This window comes from Hippocampus guttulatus, chromosome 22 (assembly GCF_054856545.1).
Source record: "Hippocampus guttulatus isolate MCC_2025c chromosome 22, RoL_Hgut_1.0, whole genome shotgun sequence".
Classification (NCBI taxonomy): domain Eukaryota; kingdom Metazoa; phylum Chordata; class Actinopteri; order Syngnathiformes; family Syngnathidae; genus Hippocampus; species Hippocampus guttulatus.
This window is the reverse complement of record NC_141282.1, coordinates 4,562,152-4,577,457: the sequence shown is the minus strand read 5'-3', so window position 1 is coordinate 4,577,457 and position 15,306 is coordinate 4,562,152. Positions and strand designations below refer to the sequence as shown.

The following is a 15,306-nucleotide window of genomic DNA, read 5'->3' as shown; positions in this document are numbered from 1 at the left end:
GGGGCGGCAAGGGGGGGGGGGGGGATGAAGGGAGCGGCAAAACAATGATTGACGCCGACAAGTTCGACATGAGACAAAAAGGGTGATCAATATTCACCGGGCTCTCCTTTGCATTTGCAAAAAAAAAAAAAAAAAACGCGGTCAATTATGCACCGAACCGCCAACATTGCCTCCGATGAGAGACAAAACTCGGAAAGGATTTTAGCCGATCAGAAATGAATGAGCGATACGATTGTTTTGTTTTGACCCCAGTCAAGGTTTAGTTTCAGTGAATTTCTGTATATTTGAAATCCATTTCACAACGGAAGCTATCTCGAGGCGCTTCACAAATGGAGCGGGTCAGGAGCCTCGCTCGTTCCCACGTTGGCGCTTGGAGACGGAGGCAAGGGAAATTTAAAAAAAAAAAAACTCGCTCTCTCGGGAAAAAAAAAAAAAAACGTAATCCGAGCAGTCAGGTGAACATCCAATCAGATGTGTTAAGATGCATTTATGTGTCAAACTCTTCTGCGTTTAAAGGCAAAGAAGCATCTGGATCGCATCCAGATTGCGCATTTGGCAGCAGTTTTATTCAAAGACGGATAATCCAACTTGGATTTTTTTTTTTTGGTGCGTGTGTGTTTGTACATCCTTTTCAGGCACAGCGGTTACAAAAGTGGACAGTTTATCACGTTATCAGGTTACAGGTTATCATTATTAGTGCATGAAAGGGTCCCATCTCATTTTGGTCCCCAAAGGAAATTCTGGATCTGGATGAAAGTTTGCCATCAAGGTTTTTGATCAGCGGCCCGTCAACGTTTTTGCTTTGCGTCGGCGCCATCAGAATTAGTTTCGAGCTAACTTCATCATCCGAGGCCGAGAAGCCGTCGCGGCGGTGTTGTGTTCCCATTTAGGCTCGGCGTCAGTGATTAATGTCATCAGCGGCGCGGCGTCACGCCTCCCAAATGAGTTTGAGATTGACAGTCCGGTTTATTCGACTCGGTGTGGACTGACGGCGGCGTAATTAAAATTGTCGCCGCGCGCTAGCCGTCAGGGCGCCGGAAGACGGCCCGTCGTCGTGCGACGTTTCGGTTTACGTTTCGCATATGTTCGCGCGGGGCACGGCGAGAAACGCGACGACTCATTCGGAGAAAATTACGCTTGAAACGTCGCCAATTTCTCTCCTCGTCATTTCCCTTTTTCTACGGCGATCGGAAAGGATTTCACGGCGTACGAAGTCCTGAGATGTCGACCGATGCTAACGTGAGACCGCTTCTTGCTAACGCGGTGCCGATTTGGACAGCCCGTGTTCTCGCTTTGACTTGTAATCCGGTCCGGGCATTAGTGCCCCGTTAAGTGTCTCGGTCCCGGTGTCACCTTTGGTCCATCAGCCCCAATTTGGTGCGACACGGTTCTTCCCAATTCCGGAGTGTCTCCACTCTCCAATCTAACAAACGACCCCCTTTCTGCCTCGCGTCCCTCCTTCTTCGGGCGCTGATGGCAGAAGCGCTGACGCGCCCGATCGATAACAACTAATGTGGAGTAAATGGATAAACTTACCTGCTGGATCACCTGCCACCGGTCCCGAGCCGCACCTTTTGTCCATTATCTCACTCTGAGAAGTGGGATTAAATATCGAAGTCTATGAGAGTGTCGTGCCTTTGTTTTGAATGACAGGAAAGCGATTAAAACGAAAAGACTTGAGAGCGCTTTATTCCGACGGGATGCAAAGGATGTCGCCCGCGTGCTTTATGAAGCTCAAAGCGCGTCCGACGGTGCGCCGCGATACGGTTGCTGCGACTATGTGTGAAGACGGCTTATTTCTTTTACAACCTGTCGAAAAACATTGATGTTAAATTTCAATTCCGTTTGCTCAGGAAAAAAAAATTGGTCTATGAAGCCTTAAATGAGGATACCCGTGTTGCTTTTTGAAGTGCGATTGTCAGACCACCGGCTCACTTATAGGGGTCTCGGGCCATTAAACCCGGCAAACAATGCGGGTGAATTCATTCAGGGCTAAGGATTGAGAATGGGCCCAGATAAGGAAGCATCTCGGTAATTGGGGTTCTGGGGGGGCACAGAGGCCGCACCTTTCGTTGACGGCTATGGAGAAAAAAAAATCGAACATGCTGAAATAAGCGAACGCGCGTGGAATGACTTTAAATCAAAGCTGCAATATGTGGTTGTTTTTAAGCGCTCGACTGATGGTTTGCTTTGTTTGATGTTTAGTTTGACCGGAAGCGGTTCTTTCTTGAAGAAATGTTCTCCGCTGCCTTGTTTGCTCAACACAACCGGGAAAAAGAAACCCCCCAAAATGTTGACGTAGATAAAGCTAATCTCCCATACCCCCCTCCCCTCTGCCCATACCTCTTCAAAGTCATTTCGCTTTGCGTTGCATTATGCCGAGTGGAAATTGTTCCTTTTATCCATCGGGAGAATTGGGACTAAGCACACATCACCATAAAACAGCGGACTGCCTCGGAGCCGCGAGGGCAATGAAAATGATGGATAATCAGTGAATTGAATCGGAGCAAATATGATCTCTGGACATTAACTCCGCTATAGTATGCACACATTTTCTTTTCATTAGACTCACACGCTGCTATTTTAATGAATTGCCGAGAGTAATGAGTGCTTTTAGGTGGCGGGCCCCGGCCGGGTGTTTCATCATGGAAATGGCACAATACCAATTAAACCTCATCATGCCGGAACGTTCCGGCCTTGAACTTGCCCCCCGGATTAGCCCCCCGCACCGCTTCCCCAAGAACCCTTAATTGTCATCACGTCGCGCTTCTGACGATTCGGACCGTTGGGTAAACAGTGCGTCAGATACTCGCCCACTTGAGTGAAAACGGAGCAGATGAGCTGCTGCGATGCCCTGGCAAGTGGGAAAGGAGAGCTAGCAACTCCTCGTCTGCTTACGGACCAAACAAAATATTGGTCATTGTGCCAGATTCCCCTCAATCCCACTTTTTCAATGGAACTCGCCACGGAAAAAATCGCCGAGGCATTTATACGGCACGCGGCGTCAATAAGCCACGGGAAAACACATACGGCTGCGCACGCACACACACGCTCATCACATGATTGAACGGCCAGTAGTCTGTAATCACTGACAATATGTCTGCTGCCCCGTGTCACGCACACACACACACACACACACGCGCACGCAAACACACACAGTGTTTCTCCAGCCGTCCCCAAAGCATCTGACCTGCCGCCTTTTCTCTAATGACAACTGAAACGGACCATTCTGTCTCGCCGCCATCGCCGCCGCCCGGACATTGCAGCGTTTGGGTTTCACAACCCCCCCCCCCCCTCCTCCCTCCCTCCCTCCCCTCTCGACACTAATGGCCGCTGTTGTGGATCACAGTCCCGGTTAATGACCTCGGCCCGCGGGATCAGGAGAGCGGTCTTGCCTTGTTGTCCATCCGTCTGTCCGGGGGCGCTCCGGAGGTCGCGACACGTTCCCGGAGAGCCGGCGACAATCACGGTCGAGCGGCGGTTCTGAATGCTTTCATTCTTGAGCGAAATACAGGCAGGGTATTGAGTGGCAAACCTCCCCTGCCCCCCCCCACCCCCCCGACCCCCTCCTTCACTCTCCCACCCTGCCGCACATATTGAAGGGTTGGACGGTGGCCCCCTGGACTCACCGGGTGACAGATGGCGGGGACAAATGGACACGGCGGTCTGGTTTCCAATATCCACTCACTCTTGCACATGACAGATTTGGGCATGGGATGTTTTATTGAAAAACAAAAATTGGTGATCAGAAATTGAGGACAGTCATGTCATTTTCAGATGAGCGGATTATTTTTTTTTTTACGATTCATTTTGAAAGATCACCAAGTGTCCGAGTAATACCGATCAGGAAAAAAAAAAAACGAGGCACAGTGTGAGATGTGGAAACGTTTTGCTTACACGGGGGAGACAGTCGGATCAAGCCTGAAAGAAAACTCGGTCAACTGTGCTGAAAATCCAAGTCGAACTCATCGTGAAGACGCGCAGGGCTAAGCAGCGCCGACCGCCAATGCGTTGACTCGACCTCGTGACGGATGGCAGCGTCGAAAAGTAGTAAGACGACCCGCAAGGTGAGGTAAGACTCGACCGCAGTCAAAGTGTGCGCGCGTTGATGATGAACATGAACCGCTGTGGCATTTTCAGCAGACTTCATTTGGCTGAAGCGAGCGGGCGCCATGCCCCGAGGGGCTTCCAATGCGCAACTGCCGTCGAGGCGCCCCGGCGTCAAGGTTAGCGCTTGAAGGCGGCGTTTGTGAAAATGCATACTGATGTCCGCCGGGAGCAGAATTCTGATGAGGTTGGAGAAAGTCTAATCTCCCCAATTTCATTTTTTTTTGTTGTTGTATTATTATTATTATTATTTCCAATTTGGACATTGTTTTCAAGGAAGGCGCATACATGGAGGCCCCCCGCTCGGAGATTGAATGCGGTCCGAGTAATTCCGTCTGCTTCCCTCCCGGGCATTGCACAGGTGAGAGCCACTTTGCCCGTCTTCGGCCCTTCATTCCTTCGGGGTTCTGATGCTATCCGCGCCACCGGTGTACCTTCTAATCGCACCTCAAAGACACAACCACCGACTCGCTTGGCCACGGAAGGGGCCCCGTCTCATTCTGTAGATTTGCATGTCTGACGGTCTTGCACATTTTTTTGGGGGGTGGGGGGGGGGGGTGTCATTCACTCCTGCCTCCTGTCTATCTCTGTGCCTTTGCCCGCCGTCCTTTATTAGACGATTGGATCAGTCGGAGCTTAAATTTCCACTTTATCACGCCGCAGCAAAAGCGGCTTTTTTTCGGGGATGGGGGTATTTTCTCACCCAATTACAGTATCTTGCCTCGGCAGTCGTCGTGGACAATGCCCTCGCCTGTGTCTATAACCGTCTCATTTTAGATAAACATTTGTTCCCCCGTGAGTGCGAGAGTCTGAAGTCATCGCGTTCACTCAGGAGTCGGACGGAGTGGAGTTGCGGCGAACATTTTTCGTGCATGCTCGGACTCGATTAGAACGGCACCGACGAGAGCGCTGACCTCCACCAATTGTGAGTCCGTAGCCGATTCGACGATCGGTACTTGAACGTGGACCACTCGACGGCCACCGCAGGTCCGCCCCAAGCTGCACTACGGTCGTTTTTTTTTTGGTCTCAACCAAACCAAAAAAACCTGATGAAAACCGAAACGCCTTGGTGGAGGTAATCTATCTCCGGAACGATGTTGGACTTTGACGATCGCTGAGAGGCTCACCGAGCAATTATGACAGGATTAGAAGAGTTACGATTGTTCTTGCACTGCCTGCCGGAGGTATCTTTTGCAGGCTTTATTTGCATCTCAAAAGCGGCCGTATGCGCGCTCGTTTTGATCTGGTCTTCAGGGACGCGTGTAAAACACATTCCGAGTCACGACGTGACCTTTTTCCCCCTGTCGTCAATTTGTCAGCGTCCATCACCTCGCCGGCCCGTTGCACCGGCAACATTTGCATTGAGGGATGGCTACGTTAGCTTTATAGATGCGACGAGTCAATTAAAGGCTTAATGACACGTCGCCGGTGAAGGTCCGGTCGAGTTCGGCGCACCCCTGCTCCCAGACGACCAACCTTTATCATCGTTTCCATTTTAAATATGCATGAGCCTTCCCAGTGGGGTTATAATGGCCCGTAGTTACGCACCCCCAACTCCCCCCCCCCTGCCCCTCCGTCACAGCTCCCTGCCTCCGTTTGACAAATGGGAAAGTGCGCCTTGAGTTGCCACGGCAACACCTTGCCAGCCCACCTCCGCGAAATTTGTGGAGGTTGTCGTGCGGGGGCCCCCCTGACCTCGCATTCGTACCGATAGACACTCTGCGGAGGGCGCTTTGTAAATGTCACACACCGTTGTTGCGAATTGACAGCCGCCTTAACGTTGATGGCCTCCCAGGCCATTTTTTTTTTTAAATCACTAGTAAGTATAAATAAAAATGAAAAACAAATGGCGTCACTGTACTTGCTCTGTCATTCTTTAGTGTACCACAAGAGGGAGCCCATGCGCCTTTGGAAAGGGCACTACAGTGGCGTGATTTTGACCCCCTAGCCGTCCGTCCTCATCTTCGTGTCCTTAACGACCCGTCTGAGGTTGCTGTAAATAAAGCATCTTTCTGTTAGGCTCCATTTTCATAATATTACAAATCATTTCCTTAGATCAGATCTTTTTTTTTTTTTTTTTTTTAACCGCATGGGAGGAGGCATCTCGACGCTCTCTGAGCTGCCACGTAGAAAAGGTCTCTGACATTTTGGACCGGGGCTGTGATTGATGTGTTTTTGAAGTGCGGCAGGAGAATGTGTCAAAAGCGCCTTTTGTGACCGCGCCGCAGACAGATCACGCGTCACGGCGTGACGCCCAGCTGCCATCCGCGATATGATGCACCCAGCCTTTCTCCCTATTTGGAATATTGTGGACATTCTCCGCAACTCAGTCAGTCTATGTTGGCGTTTTGATTTTTGGGCCGGTGAAAAAGTCTCACAGACATCCAGGAACCGGATAGCATTAGCTCCAAATGTATTTGAAGCTTGGAGTTTGATAACTGTCAAATGTCAAACGGTCCCGTTTCCCACCTCAAGCATTTTCTATTTCCCGCCATTCTTCCTGCCAAGGTGACATTTGAAAAGTGCACTTCCCTCTGCGCTCCGTCAATCTGACCCCCACCCCCCACCCCCCACCCTTCCACTAGCATCCCCCTCCATCTACACTCCGCACCTTCTCCCTTCCCACTGACTAGCAATTGCATGATTCCTTTATTTTGAATCATTGAGCCCGAGACTAAATTTACTCCGCAGGCCGCAGTTTGGACACCGCCGTTTTAAAACGCTCAAAAAATGGCGTGACCACAGACGGCTGGAGTTATTAGAAATCAAATCTTAACACCTGATGTGTCACATACACTCGCTGACCCCCCCCCCCCCCCCCCGCCCCCGCCCCGCCCCAAATGTGACGCGCTGTCAGACTGTCACGTCGCAGTGGCGGCTTGTCAACGTTCGTGTCGAGATGATCGATTGAGCTCTCGTTGGGCTGGGGGCCGTAGAAAGTGAGCGGAGAGTCGCCTTTTATCATCTTGTCTGCCAACAAGTGTCACAATCAGCGCTTGGGCGACGCCCCTTGTCGGCGGGCCAATTCATTAATCAGCGTTTGATCATCAGCGGCGGAAATTACGCTCGTGGTTTGAAGGTCGCCAATTCCTCGCCGGCCGGGGGAAATCGATGATGGCGCCGGCGGCTCCCTTGGTTCCTTTTTCCTCCCGCAGGATTCTGTCAGCGAGCCAGGCCGTTCACCGAGCGTATTGGATGTTTAACTTTACATCCGTCAAGGGCACGCTGACAAACGCACCATAAACTGTATTGTCAGGCGGCGGCGGGCACACCCAGCACACATCATCTTCTGTTACAAGATAGATGTGCACTTGAAATAGTCGTAAAAGTCTGCCTTTGACATACTAAAACTCAGTTTTGATAGACTTTGATCATATATGTAAAGTATTGTTATACTTTTTGGGGTCCAGAGAGAGAAATTCAAACATGAATGAAACATTTGGGAGGGCGGGGGGGCGGGGGGGGGGGAGTCCGAAGATGTTCAAATTTTACCCATGTGATAACCTGACGGTTTGCCCTTCAATAGCACATCGTGAGCCGTGTAAGTGTTTAGACAATAAAATTAATTTTAAAAATAATCATAAAATAAATTTGCAAAATATTGTTTGCCTGTATTTTTTTCACACTGATATAGTCAAATAAAAATGACAAAGCATCCTTTGTAAAATGGTTGCTTTAATTATGGATTTAGGCGGTGATTGACTCATGTGTGGTCCAAGGAGGTCGTTTGACGTCAAAAGTCTGCGGTGATCGCAGGAATGTGCAGAAGCCCCCTCCGCCTTAAGATAAGATAAGAAACTTTATTGTCTCACAATGGAGAAATTTGCAATGCACTGACTGACTATACATGGTCGGGGGGTTTTCGGCTAAAAACGCCTTACAATGCCTGGTACTTTTTTTCTGCGCAAAAAAGCCTGACTATACATGGTCGTTTTTTTCGGGCTGAAAAAGCCTGACTATACTATGTCATTTTTTGAGGGCTAAAAACGCCTTACTATACATGGTCGGTTTTTTTCGGCTAAAAATGACTGACTATATACATGGTCGTTTTTTTCGGCTAAAAACGCCTTACTATAATATGTCGTTTTTTTCGGCCTAAAAACGCCTTACTGTAGTTTGTCGTTTTTTTTTTTTTGTGAAAAACGCCTTACTATACTATGCCGTTTTTTTCGGGCTAAAAACGCCTGACTATACATGGTCGTTTTTTTCGGGCTGAAAACGCCTGACTATACATGGTCATTTTTTGAGGGCTAAAAACGCCTTACTATACATGGTCGGTTTTTTTCGGCTAAAAATGACTGACTATATACATGGTCGTTTTTTTCGGCTAAAAACGCCTTACTATACTATGTCGTTTTTTTTTTCGGGCATAAAACGCCTTACTATAATATGTCGTTTTTTTCGGGCTAAAAACGCCTTACTGTAGTTTGTCATGTTTTTTTTTAGTTAAAAACGCCTTACTATACTATGTTGTTTTTTTTCAGGCTAAATACGCCTTATGTCGGGTTTTTTCAGGCTAAATACGCCTGACTATACATGGTCGTTTTTTTCGGGCTGAAAACGCCTGACTATACATGGTCATTTTTTGAGGGCTAAAAACGCCTTACTATACATGTTCGGTTTTTTTCGGCTAAAAATGACTGACTATATACATGGTCGTTTTTTTCGGGCTTAAAACGCCTTACTATACTATGTCGTTTTTTTCGGGCTTAAAACACCTTACTATACTATGTCGTTTTTTTCAGGCTAAATACGCCTTACTATACTATGTCGTTTTTTTCGGGCTAAAAACGCCTTACTATACTATGTCGTTTTTTTTCGGGCTAAAAACGCCTTACTATACTATGTCGTTTTTTTTCGGGCTGAAAACGCCTTACTATACTATGTTGTTTTTTTTAGCTAAAGCAGCCTTACTATATACTATGTCGTTTTTTTCGGCTTAAAAACACCTTACTATACTATGTCGGGGTTTTTTTAGCTAAAAAAGCCTTACTATAATATGTCGTTTTTTCGGGCTAAAAACGGCTTACTATACTATGCCGTTTTTTTCGGGCTAAGAACGCCTTACTATACTATGTTGTTTTTTTCGGGCTAAAAACGCCTTCTATACTTTTTCGTTTTTTTCGGCCTAAAAACGCCTTACTATATATGTCATTTTTTCGGCTTAAAAGCACCTTACTATACTATGTTGTTTTTTTCGAGCTAAAAACGCCTTACTATACTATGTCGTTTTTTTTCGGGCTAAAAACGCCTTACTATACACTATGTCATTTTTTTTCGGCTTAAAAACACCTTACTATACTATGTCGTTTTTTTTAGCTAAAACGCCTTACTATACTGTCGTTTTTTTTGCTAAAAACGCCTTACTATACTATGTCGGGTTTTTTTTGGAAAAAACGCCTTACGTTTTTATACTATGTCGTTTTTTTTCGGGGCTAAAAACGCCTTACTATACTATGTCTTTTTTTTCTGCTCAAAAACGCCTTACTGTAGTTTGTCGGGGGGTTTTTTAGTTAAAAACGCCTTACTATACAATGCCGTTTTTTTCAGGCTAAATACGCCTTACTGTAGTTTGTCGGGGTTTTTTTAGCTAAAAACGCCTTACTATATATACTATGTCGTTTTTTTCGGGCTAAAAACGCCTTACTATACTATGTCGTTTTTTTCGGCCTAAAAACGCCTTACTATATATACTATGTCGTTTTTTCGGGCTAAAAACGCCTTACTATACTATGTCGTTTTTTCGTGCTAAAAACGCCTTACTATACTATGTCATTTTTTTCGGGCTAAAAACACCTGACTATACATGGTCGTTGTTTGGGGGCTGAAAACGCATTACTATATACATGGTCGCTTTTTTTTTTCGGGCTAAAAACTCCTTACGATACATGGTGGGGGGTTTTTTTGGGCTAAAAATGCCTTACTATACATGGTAGTTTTTTTCATGCTAAAAACGCCTTACATACATATACACACACACACACACACACGATTGAAAAAACTCATGTCTTTAACCCCCAACAGGGCAACGTTGCAGCCAAAGAAATGTCTGCGGTGACCCACCCAACCCCTCCACGCCGTGCCATGCGGGGTGCTGTGAAGATATCACAGCTGCCTCTCAATCATCCTCCGCCCGTGGGTGCCTCCATCTCCACCCATCCATTATCTCCGGCTCACTCGTCCAAAAATGAGAGGTGGTCGGGGGGGTACACTCAGTGCTACCCCACCCCGCAACCTCCTTCCAGTCCTCCCAGTTGACTGGCTGCTCTATGGAGGGTGACACTGGGGCAATTCAAAAAGGCGTCCCCCTCAGTGAGCCAAATTGGCCCTTTCCTCCTGCGGATGCCATCAAACAATGTCACATTTGTTTTTTGTTTTTTTCTTTTTTCGAGCGGGTTTCATTAAAAACTGTGATGTATTTGATTATCTGGAGACTTTTCCTGAAGTTACTGATTCCTTTTCAACAGTTCGAATAGAGAGTCTTCGTTTGTGTATGTATGATAGTATTATACTTCCTCCCGGTGACTAAAGCTACGCACACCAGGAGATATAACGAATGATGTGTGTCCCCCACCCGTTTGAAGTCTTGCAATGCAATGTGCTCTCGGAACGGCGAAGCACTTATCAGTCTGTACTTCCACATGTGAAATTTCTTTGTCATCCTGTGTTCCTTCAAATAAAGCTGAAATAACCAACAAATCTTTGGTGTTCTTTTTGTTAAAGTCAGTCACACACAACAACAATAAATAAATAGAATACTCGTGTGCTGAAGTCCTGATAAAAGTTTCGAGGAAACGGGAGACGGGCAAGGTGCCCTGCAATACTGCTCTCTTGTGAATGACTGGGGTAACTACACTCAAGAATGGGGATGACTTCGTATTGACTGATCGAAAAAGGAGAGTAAAATTTATCCCCTTACCGCCATCAAAGTAGTAAACTGGAATGGAATGTCATGTTCAATTTTGACCTACCAATATAGCGTTAGATGTGCCGGAAATCTCAACCGTGATGGTCCAGTGGACTAAAACTTTGCTTTCGGTTCAGGCGACTCGGGTTCGATCCCCGCGCTCACCTACATGTGTGCATAAATGTAGGTGAGTAGAAAAGGGGATTCGAACACGAGTCAGCCGAACCTAAAGTATGGTCTTTAACCACTAGACCAACTCGGATTTACCAATTGACAATTTGGAAGTTACACTTATTCCTCAACTTTGTCATGTTCAGGTGTAATTATGAATAGGAGAAAAAATTCGCCCAAGATCTCAACTGTGATGGTCCAGTGGTATAAAACTTTGCTTTCGGTTCAGGCGACTCGGGTTCGATCCCCGCTCTCACCTACATGTGTGCATAAATGTAGGTGAGTAGAAAAGGGGACTCGAACACGAGTTAACAGAATCTAAAGTACGGTCTTTAACCACTAGACCAACTGGGATTTGAAAATTGACAATTTGGAGGTTATATTTATTCAAATTAACAATAGTATTGTGCGCTCCAAAATTGGGAAAGATAGTAAAATATTGTTTTCAATGCCGGAAGTCACCAGCACGATTGGCCTAATGGTTAGAGACAAACGGTGCGGGCCGGTGAGAGCAAGTTCGAGTCTCACCTCGAGCTCGCATTTACCGAGATTTTTCTTTCGGAATCGTTTCTCACTATTATTTTTTTTACTTCTTCTTTGTTAAATAAAGCTTTTCAAAAAAACCATCACGTGATGACGTCGTTAGCGAAAACCTATTTAAGCTGCGACTAATTCAACAAGCGGTCTCTTTCCCCTCCAGGCTGACGACTGACTGCACGTCCACATCGCGGCAAGACGACCACAATGCTTGGCAAGGTGAACGCTTCAACTTTCTTTTTTTGTCTTGTCATTGTTAACTTTTGGAACTTTTAACAATAATTCACCTTTTCAGGCTGTTCAACTCTTCCACGGTAAGTCGCCTGCAAGTTTAAATGGCATTGTGTTCTTTTGAACTAACTCTCGTTTTGCAATTTTCTTTTTCCTTCACAGCGTGCAGAGAGGGTAAGTTACTCAACGTTTGACGTTTCTTTTTCGTCTTTTCATCGCTAACCTTTTGGAACCTTTAACATTAATTCACGTTTTCAGGCCGTTCAACTCTTCCACGGTAAGTCGCCTGCAATTTTAAATGGCACCATTTGATTATTTTTTTCTTTCCAGCGTGCTGAGAAGGTAAGTTGCCAGCGTTTGACAAACCGAACGTTTTAAGTTTCTTTTTTTACACCTGTCATTGCTCACGTTTTGGAACTTAACATTAATTCGCGTTTTCAGGCTGTTCAACTCCTCAAAGGTAAGTCGCCTGCAATTTTAAATGGCACCATTTGATTTTGATTTTTTTCTTTCCAGCGTGCTGAGAAGGTAAGTTGCCAGCGTTTTTATTTTCACAATTTAAATGACACCCTGCTCTTACTTGGTTGTAATTGTGCAATTTCTGTTCACAGGCTTGGCATCAATTGACTGCAAAAATGGCTATCTGCGACTTCTTTTTATTTTTTGGCGGGGGGGTGTTTAAATGTGCTTACCAAAAGTCACATTGCGAACTATTTCACTGTCCATGCAGGCCACTGCCGAGGTGTCCAGCTCAGCCCTGCGCTCGTCACTGGTAAGAGACAAAAACACTCCTACGCATACAACTCTGAAATCATGTTTTAATTTTTCAGCACATGAAGATGAGCTTCCAGGAGGCTTCGAGTGATGACGTGATTCCGGTAGGGACCACAAACAAAAAGTGTGCAATTTTCTTTTTTTTTCCTAGGGGGAGGATTCCAAAATTTGGTGCCGTACACTACCTCATTGCAAACTGCGCTCCCCAGACGTCTTGGAAAAAAAGTTGAGAGTCTGGCCTCGAGTTGCTGTTTGCTCCTGGACAAAACTGAAGGAAGGACATCGTAAATAACTACAATTCACTCTTTTCTGACATCCTTTTTGTGTGTGCGCAGGTGAAACTGCATCCAGAGCTGCCTGAGGAACAAGACAACAGCGAATGGGGCCGTTGCAGTGTCTGCTGGGTTTGAGCACGCTGCAAAGCAAAATGGCTCGAACATTTTATAATGCATTTTCTCTTTTGCAGGTTCCCCCAAAGCTGCACTGGGACTGTCTCTTGGACCGTCAAAGGAACATTTACCATTCTGTACTTGCGTACTCATTATTTTTTTTTCTTTCTGCTCAGGTGGTGCCAAAGCATCTCTTGGCCCTGCAGAACCTGAATCGGCAAAGACTGTGGACAGACAAAATAATTGTTGTTGCAAGTGAAGGAGGAAACTTGCCAAACATTTGAGATCAGCTATTTTATCCTTTTTTTTTTTTTTTTTCCTTTGACTGTGCAGAGAAGCTTCCAGTTGGTGCCGTCGTGGAGTCTGAACCGTGGTCACCAAGACGCTGGGCAAAGAGTTTCGAAATTGCAGCTGAAATCTTTCAAGTTGACCCACATTAAAATGAAACGATTAAAAGCTTGACGGGTCCATTGCGTACCTCCTGTTTGTGTTCAGGCTTGTCCACTCTGGGGCCCTCAGAAGCGGTTGAACTTTTTTTTTTTTTTTTTTTTTTTTTTTTTTTTTTCCCCCCCTCATGGGGAGGATTGCCAAAGTTGGTGCTGTCAACAGCACTCTGCAGATTAAGAGTCTGGCCTCAAGTTGCTGTTTTGCTCCTGGATGAGACAGAAGGAGGGTAAGGACGTCGTAAATCATTTCAATTCGCTCTCGCTGACATTTTTGTGTGTGCGCAGGTGAAACGGCATCTTGACTTCATCCAGAGCTGCCTGAGGAATAAGACGACAGCGAATGAGGCCGTCTGCTGGGTTTGAGCATGCAGCAAAACAGAATGGCTGACGTGACCATTTTTTAACACATTTCTCTTTTGTAGGTTCCCCCCAAAGCTGCACCGGGACGAATGTCTCTCTGGACAGTTTAAAAAGGTACATTTCACATCCTGTACTAATGTTGTCTTTCTGCTCATGTCCACTAGGCGGCGCCAAAGCAGCCGTTGGCCCCGGAGAACCTGAATCGGCATCCACTCTGGGAAGACTGTGGACAGGCTCAAGTACCGTTGATCTTTTTCGCCAGTGATGCTTCTGTGGGAAAAGACAGATTTAAAAACATGACTGATGTTGCAGGTGGTGGAGTGAACATGAAGTCATGATCAACGTTCTGAGATGAGCCAAGACGCAAACAAGCACTCCCCCCCCCCTTCTTTTTTTTTTTTTTACTGTGCAGAGAAGCTTCCAGTTCGTGCCATCGTGGAGTCTGCACCTTGGCCACCAAGACGCTGGGCAAAGTGTTTTGAAATCTCAAGTTGACCCACATTAAAATTGAACTGAATTGAAAGCTTGACGGGTCCATTGCGTACCTCCTGTTTGTGTTCAGGCTTGTCCAGTCTGAGGCCCTCAGAAGTGGTTGGACATCTCCTTCGCTCCGTCACAGGATGGGTGGAAAAAGGTTGGACTTGAAAAACAGTGACTGCAAATCTCCCACTGAAGGCCTTCAAGATTTCTTACCTTGTCTCCCTCCAGAAATGCAAGTTGGCCCCCGCCCCACCGTGATGTCAACGTGAGACCTTCTGGCAAGAAAGCGCTTGTTTTTTTTTTGAGGGTTTGTATGCGACTCTGCTCATTTCGTCTCTTTGCAGAACTGGCAACTGCTCCAGAAGATTCAAAGTCTACTGAAAAAATATATATTTTTTCTTTCTTCAGATGGTCATTCAGAAATTGGTGACAAACGCTGCCTGCCTCCGCGACATGCTAGCCTGTGAAGCCAAACGTCATCGGCGTTCTCTTCCTCAGCCGGAGGACCACAAATGGACGGTGGCAAACTTTGGTTGAAGTCGGTGCTCGTGGCGGTGGGTTTCATCCCAAACGGTTTCCATCAACCACGTTGGGTGAATGTTTTGACTGATGTCTTGCTGTTTTCCAGAAGTGACGTCACGCTGCCTGGGGAAAGGGTCTTCCTGGATTTGGTGGGCTCAAGTGCACCCTTTTTCCTATCCCTCCTCACGCTCTGCAACTTGACGAGGAACCTGCAAGTGAAATAAATGGTCATGAAGAGGTTCCACAATGGGCTGCAAGTTTTGAATGCTTGACAGTTTTCTTAATCCCTTCTTTGACGCCATATTGTTTGTTGCACAGGAGCTGAACGTGCGAGCACTTGGTCAGAGTCCCAGACAACTTGTGTGGCATCACCTTCTGTGCT

General features: G+C 46.4%; 3 long non-coding RNA genes across 10 annotated transcripts in view; 2 read left to right on the top strand and 1 right to left on the bottom strand.

Moving 5' to 3' along the window:
- The window catches only part of LOC147186161 (uncharacterized), a 30,312-nt gene extending 19,506 nt beyond the window's left edge, over window positions 1–10,806 (top strand). The window contains exons 4-7 of one of the 7 annotated variants that reach the window (XR_015099303.1): window positions 3,911–4,067; window positions 4,144–4,294; window positions 4,384–4,468; window positions 7,799–10,806. This is a non-coding gene — a long non-coding RNA (uncharacterized LOC147186161). Of the gene's footprint in view, window positions 1–3,910; window positions 4,295–4,383; window positions 4,469–7,798 lie in introns of all 7 variants that reach the window. The other 6 variants (XR_015099301.1, XR_015099304.1, XR_015099302.1 and 3 more) reach the window with 6 other exon arrangements.
- A 1,079-nt stretch (window positions 10,807–11,885) lies between these two features.
- LOC147186160 (uncharacterized) lies at window positions 11,886–13,019 on the top strand. Of its 2 annotated transcripts, XR_015099202.1 has the most exons (8): window positions 11,891–11,941; window positions 12,018–12,036; window positions 12,116–12,127; window positions 12,212–12,230; window positions 12,284–12,295; window positions 12,395–12,413; window positions 12,684–12,725; window positions 12,879–13,019. It is a non-coding gene; the product is annotated as an uncharacterized LOC147186160 (long non-coding RNA). The 2 variants fall into 2 exon arrangements; XR_015099203.1 differs by having other exon boundaries at window positions 11,886–11,941; window positions 12,116–12,481; window positions 12,565–12,725; window positions 12,879–12,954.
- Window positions 12,758–14,606, bottom strand: LOC147186159 (uncharacterized). Its single transcript, XR_015099204.1, has 2 exons — window positions 14,468–14,606; window positions 12,758–14,192 (listed from the first exon to the last, which is right to left on the bottom strand). It is a non-coding gene; the product is annotated as an uncharacterized LOC147186159 (long non-coding RNA).
- Window positions 14,607–15,306: the final 700 nt, after the last annotated feature.